General features: G+C 54.6%; 1 protein-coding gene across 2 annotated transcripts in view; it reads left to right on the top strand.

Moving 5' to 3' along the window:
- The first annotated feature begins 763 nt into the window (after positions 1-763).
- BCAS1 (brain enriched myelin associated protein 1) overlaps positions 764-6,893 on the top strand; it is a 78,716-nt gene continuing 72,586 nt past the window's right edge. For both annotated transcript variants that reach the window (XM_080686952.1, XM_080686953.1), the window contains exon 1: positions 764-911. The gene's annotated coding sequence lies outside the window, so the exon portion shown is untranslated. The remainder of the gene's footprint in view (positions 912-6,893) is intronic.

The raw sequence follows: 6,893 nt of genomic DNA, 5'->3' as shown, positions 1-6,893 counted from the left end.
AATTACTAGTTTGCATTGCTCCTAAATGTTTTTTTTTTTTCAAGAACACTGAATAGTATAATTTACCATGTTTCCCTTTTTGTCCTGGCTGTTAGGAAGCTCAATATCTTCATACCAACTTTGTAAACCAACATGCACATTTTTAATGACCCTCGTCCCATTGCTGCACCCACTTTTGTTTTTCTGTCTCCTTTAGCTATTTTTGATTTATGCTCTCAGACTGTATGTTCATAGTCCTTGTGGGACATTTTAATAAATACCCCTCCTGGAATGAAATAAATTAAACAGCCTGTCCTGACCTTCCAATGCCACACTCTGACCCCAGAGCAATGAGCCACCCTTAGGTTACCTGCTTTTCGGCGCCCAGAGCCCTTGGGGAGTGATGTTTACATGAGTAGGGGCAGTTCAGGGGAGGAGATGCTATTTCCTCCCAGTTTAATGGTTTGGTTAGTGGTGGTGGAGGTGGTGTTCTGGAATAAATGGAGGTGAAAGGCAGATAAAACTGCAAAACCTTACAGAACATGTTTTCCCTGCTCTGACCATGACTCACCGTAACTGAGGAAGGAATCAGCTACCCAGATCAACCTGAGCAGCCGCAGTGGGTGAGAGGCCCTGGACAGGATGCTTGGAGTGCCAGGGAGGCACTAGAGCGAGAGAAATCAGTTGGCTGGTTTTTATTGAAGAGATGCTGCTGCCATAGGGCAGTCAGGGCACAGGTGGCCCCACCCAGACCGTGTTTGCCCTGCCTGTGTACTCAGCCAGTAGGCTCCGGATGAGGAAGCAAAGGGCAGGGAGCCGGCTCAGTTGACAGCTGGTCCTGGGCCGAACCAGCTGCAGACAAGGCTCCCTGCATCAGAGCAGCTCCAAGTGACACCGGGGGACTGAAGACACTCCCTCCAGGGACTCAACAGGTGACCTCTCCTGGGTCCTTTGGGCACGGCGTGAGGGTTTATAGTGTGTGGCAGGCAGTGACTTGCAGAAGCAGGGGGTCAGCGAGGGTTGTTTGACCCCAGTTCTGCCTGCGTGGCCTTGGGTGTCTGTGAGCCTCCGTCTCACCATTTGTAGGATGGACCCCAAGACAGCCTTCCCTAAAAGGTCTGCATAGGATGCAATGACTATGTGGCAGTGTCAGGTGCAGTGCAACAGAGGTAGCTCCTATTTGCAGAGAACCACTGAAGGTCGTTTTCAGTGTAAAATTTGGGGTGCGGGTGGGGGTAATCAGCAGTGGAGGAGTGAGGTATGCGATTTGGGGACCACTGTCAGGACAAGGATGCCACAGTAAAGCTGACTTTGAGGGCACCTAGGAGCACTGTCTGAGATGGGGAGAAGGGAGAAGAAACCCTGGAGTGTCATTTGTGAGCCTGGCTCTTTGCGCAATTCACCTTATTTAACACTCATGGTTGCAATCCCAGCTGCACGGCTCCAGGCACTTGCATCACCCTCTGCAGCCTTGTTCTCTGCCTGAAGAGTCCTGGTGATTGGAGGGCAGGTACCCTGGAGCTTCAGGCTCCTGATCTGTAAAATGGGATAATAACAGTGCCCAGATCAAAGCCAAGGTCATGAGGGCAGAGAGGACCAGGGCTGGAACACCTGTGCGCAGGACGGATGGTAGCTGTGATTTTTGTCGCTGCCATCCTGTCGTCATTTCCAATTAGGAAGCTGAGGCTGGGCAGGGGGAGGACGCCTCTGGGTCTCCCAGAAAGGAGGTCACCTCAAGGCCGGGACTTGAGTGCGGTGGGCGAGGCACTTGCCTCAGGAGCAGCTTTTAAGCAACACCAGAAAACTCCGTCACCAGAATAAATTATACTTTAAGGCAATATTTTAAATTTTTTAAACTAATGCCAAGAGATCGATGGGGAACAAAATAACATGTTAGGTACAGATGGGATCAGTAACAGCACTTATTTTGGTTCGTTTAAGGTTTTGTGAAAATATATTGTTCATCTTGAGGACTGTTTTCTGGGTCCTCCTTAAATTTCGCACTAGTGGCTCACTCCCCCCACCCTCATCCAAGCTGTGATCGCACGGTCAGCCCTGGGGTGTGTAGTCCTGCTCCCTCCGTAAATAAAAGGGGAGAGGGGCACACTAGGTACTTTTCAGTTTAAGGAGCGTGGGCCGACCAGCCCGTGCCCCAAGTCCTGGGAGATCCTTTCCCCAAGAGTGCTGAGCGCTGGGAGGGAGGGCTTTTCAGGGAGAAGGCAGGCACTTGGGGAGTGCTGGCCCGGAAGAGCCCACGAAGGCTGGGGTCTGCTGGCAGGAGGTGTGCGGGGAGGCGTGGGAAGGCCTGGGGAGGCTCGGGCCCAGTCCGTGCAAGCTCACCGTCCTCTCCAGTGTGAAGCTGTTGACTCAGTGTCAGCAGCACCTCTGGCCTCTGCCCAGAGCTGGGCAGGAAGTGGTTAAGGATTCGAGTGCCTGAGTCACATGGAAACAGGTCCAACCCCAACTGCCTCTTCACAGCTTCTGGCCTAGGGACCGTTTCTCCACTGAATCACCCAATATGAACTGGGGCTCACCATGAGCAAGCAGGACAAGCGAGGTGCCTGCCCTCACGCAGTTTGCCTGCTGGGGCTGAGGGCATCCCATCGCGGTCTGGGTGTCTTTATCTGTGTAATGGGGAGTGACTGGCTGCTGTAGGAAAATGCAGCTGATGAAAAGAAAATGCCTGCCCCAGGGCTGGGACTAGGGTGAGGCCAACAAGGCCCCTGGGGCAAAGCTGGGAGACACTCCCTGGCCACGCCTGCCCAACCCTGAGAGGGCGCCTGTTTGCATTTGCACCGGGGCCTCTCCCTGATCCTGGGCCAGCCTGGCTCATTGTCAATAAGCCTTCCGTCAGTGTTACCAGCTGCCCTTAGCTTAGCGATGTTTGGGCAACGCTGAGAATAAGGTAGTAGTTCTAAGACTCTGGGAGCATCAACAATTTATATAAATATAATCGACTAAGATATCAATTAGCAAGTATCCCGAAAACACGCAGCTCCGTTTTGATGAAGGCACCCCCTCCCCTGAACCCAGGCGGTCCCATAGCAGGACACAGGGCGGTCAGTCCTCGTGCGCCCCCTTGTGGAGGAGGCAGGTGGTACCACTGCACCTGGCGGTAAGGTGCTGGGGAATTCCGGGAGATGCAGGACCACAGGACATGGGAAAGCAGGTCTGTTCTCTTCACTCACCTTGACCTTGCCTTTGGAGACGGGGGCACAGGGCTTGTTCTGCTGTGTGTGCCAGCCTGGCCATGTTGGCACTGGGGGTGAGGAGGGCTCACAGTTTGCCTACAGGCCATTGCATCGATCGAGGCATTTCTGTTTGCTCGATGACTAATTCTGTCACCATCCACCCTCTGAGGACCTGCCTGATCCTGGGCCTGCCTGGCTCATCGTCAATAAGCCTTCGGTCAGTGTTACCTGCTGCCCTTAGCTTAACAGTCACTTCACTGCCCCGGCTGCAGACTGATTGCTCTTTCTCCAGCCTCTGGGCCCAGATTTGCTGTTTGATGGGTTCCCAGGAGGTGGGCTCACTGTTAACCTGCATGTATACCCAATGAACACCAATCATGGGTGTAAAGGCCACTGTCACCTCAACAGGAGCCCGATGAGGTTGGGTCTGCAATGTCCCCTATCCCACCCTCACCTCACGGACAGGAGCAGAGGCATCTGCCCGCAGCTGGTGCGAGCAGGATCTGACCCCAGGCGGAGGGCTTGACCCCAGCAGAGGGCCTAATCCCAGTGGAGGGCTTGACCCCAAGCGGAGGGTTTGCTGTTTCATCACCAGGGACGGCTCCCTAACCAGCTCTCAGAAAAACAGGTCCTGGGAGGCACTGGGCCACCGGGAAGAGAAAATCGCTAGATCCAGCCCTGGAGCAGGTCCCTCCACCGCGACACTGGCGACATTTGGGGCAGATCGTCCTCTGCCACCAGCGTCCTGTGCACTGGGGGTGCTCACTCTGAGTCCTGACACTCAAACCTGTCTGCAGACATGTCTACATGGGGGAGGGGGGCAAAACTGCCCCCAGTTGGAGAAACACTGCCTGTGAGTTACTGAGAGAACGGAGAGCAGCACATTTCTAAGGAGAACATTTTAATAAGATAATAGAGAGAGAGATCTTCAGTATATCTATACACCTGTCCCAGGACCAATTGGGTGCCCGCCTCATTTAACCTTCCCTGAAACACTGTGATATACAAGGCCTGTTGGGCTGGTGCCACGACCTCTCTGTGCCTCAGTTTCTCACCAGAAAATTGAGTAAATAATAGCATCTAACCCAGAGGGTGGTTGCCCAGGCCAGGGAAGTCAGTGCACACATAACGGCAAACACCGAGGTGTTTAATGTAGTCATCATGGTGAACACTGGCCTTTTCCACAAGACAAATGCTTTCGGAGAGCGCATGCCTTGCTGGAGGCCTCATCATGGTGAAACTGACGGAGGCTGGCTCAGGCCTTAGCTTTCTCTTGGAGGAGGAGGGTGAGTGCTCCCCACTCAGGCAGCCCTTCCGCCGTCCTCCCCTGGGGCACCCACACCCTCCTCCCTTCTCACAGCCAAGCGGGAAGGCAGGCTGCCCAGGAGCGAGCATGCCCTGCACACATCCTCAGGAAAAGAACGTTGCAGACCAGGTGCGTCTCTGTTTGCAGGCTAACCAAACCAGCCACCAAGGCGTGCCCGGGAAGGGTTGGGGACATGCTCAGGTGCCCCGGCTGGCAGTGATTGGTCCCCGGGGCCCTGCCTGTGTCTGGGACTCCCCAGCCTGGTTCTCTGAGTCAGGAAAGGCTGCACCCAAGAGGTTCCCAGCCAGGGACACTCGTTCACCCCGAAATACCCAAAACAGTGGCTCCCAGCGTTGGCTGTCATGGAAACCATCTCGAGATCTTGAAACTATAGGGATGCCGGGCGCCAGCCCTGGAGAGGCTGATGGGATCAGTCTGGCTGGGGCCTGAGCATGGTGATTGGAATGTCACCGGTGATTCTAAAGTGTGGCCCAATTTGAGGACTGGCCTCAAGGACACAGCCGGGAAGTGGAGAAATAAAGGGACTTCCTCATCTGAATGACCTCCACCCAGAGAAAGATTTACCCCACATTCTCAAAATGCTAGGCGCTCAAACACGAGTCCAATTTCAAAAACAAAGCGCCCTACCATAGGGCAGCTCATGTTTAATGTCAGCTACGGTCACCAAGCAAAACAACTAACACCATCGGCTCCTGAAAGAAAGGGCGAGGTGACACCACCTTCAAACGCTGCCCTTCTCCAAATAAAAGCTAGCTCTTCCAAATGAAGACTTTTTCTGGATGAAAACCTCTATCTGATTTATTTGTCTCATTTGTTGAAGACTTGAATACAGGAATCATTGTCTGAACGGCTCTGAGCCTCAGTTTTGCCATCTGTTAAATGGGGATAAAAAGAGTCCTTACCTCACAAAGTCTTGGAGAGCTAATAAGGTGGTCAGCCCATCCTAGTTGTCACAGGAAAGTCCTGCCTCCCAGAACACCCTCGTCCCTGGGACAGATGTCACCATCACTGTATTTCCCACACATGCCCAATCATAGAATCTGAAGTGCTGGTAGGTTCCTCAGTTGAATCTTACCATCAGGGAAATTTTAGGGGGGAACTGACAGAAAATCCTTCTATATAATAATCTATATAATAAAAGGCTAATATGCAAATAGACCGAACAGCAGAACAACCAAACAACCGGTCGTTTTGACATGCGCTGACCACCAGGGGGCATGCGTAGAACATGGCGGGCGTCGGCCGCGGCGGGATGGTGGAGCAGGTGAGTGGGGGCACCAGACCAAGGCAGGGTGCTGGTCACTGTCATTGGGGCGAGCCTCTGGTGGTTACTGAAAATTCTTTGCTCCCGCATGCCGCGGTCCCACTCAGCGCTCACACCTGCTGCTGGCGCCGACCCCACTCACACCCACCGCCAGCGCCAGAGCCTCTGCTTGCACCCACTGCCAGTGCTGGCCCTGCTCGCACCCACAACCGGTGCCAGAGCCGCCGCTCATACCCACTGCCGGTGCCTGCGCCGGTCCCAATCACTCAGCACCATCAGCAGGTGTGAGTGGCAGCTGCCAGCCCTGATCACCCCTGAGGGCTTCTCCACCTCCCCCTGCTCCTGAGGGGCAATCAGGGCAGCAGCAGCTGCCACTCACACTCACTGATGGCACCGGCCCCAATTGCTCCGCGCTGTCAGCGGGTGTGAGCGGGGCCAGCACCGTCAGCATGTGGGAGTGGCAGTGGCAGGAGCGGGGCTGCCGGCAGACAGGGGACTGGGGGGGTCACGGCAGCAGGGGCCAGGCTGTGGAGGATGGGCTGAGACCCGCTCCTGTGCCTACCGCAGCCTTGCAACCCACAGTTCCTTTCAAGGTGCTCAAATTTATGCACTGGGCCCCTAGTCTATACTAATAAAAGGGTAATATGCTAATTAGACTGGACATCTTCCAGATGTCCTTCCAGACAAAGCCACGGTGGCGAGGGTCGAGGCAGAAGTGGTTAGGAGCGATCAGGCCAGCAGGAGAGAGCAGTTAGAGGCGATCAGGCCAGCAAGGGGGAGCAGTTAGGGGGTGATCAGGCCGGCAGGGGAGCAGTTAGGGGGCAATCAGGCCAGCAGGCAGAGTTGGTTAGGGGCAATCAGGTCAGCAGGCAGATGCGGTTACAGGTGATCAGGCCAGCAGGAGAGCAGTTAGGGGCATCAGTCCGGCAGAGGTGGTTAGGGGTTATCAGGCAGGCAGGCAGGCAAACAGTTAGGAGCCAGCAGTCCCAGATTGCGAAAGGGATGTCAGCAGTCAGACTTCCCCCAGATTGGAGAGGGTGCAGGCTGGGCTGAGGGACACCCCCCTATGCACAAATTTTGTGCACCAGGCCTCTAGTCCTATATAATAAAAGCCTAATATGCAAATTGACTG

Source organism: Plecotus auritus (genome assembly GCF_963455305.1).
Source record: "Plecotus auritus genome assembly, chromosome: 8".
Taxonomy (NCBI): domain Eukaryota; kingdom Metazoa; phylum Chordata; class Mammalia; order Chiroptera; family Vespertilionidae; genus Plecotus; species Plecotus auritus.
The sequence above is the reverse complement of the archived record's forward strand: the minus strand, read 5'-3'. Positions and strand labels throughout refer to the sequence as shown.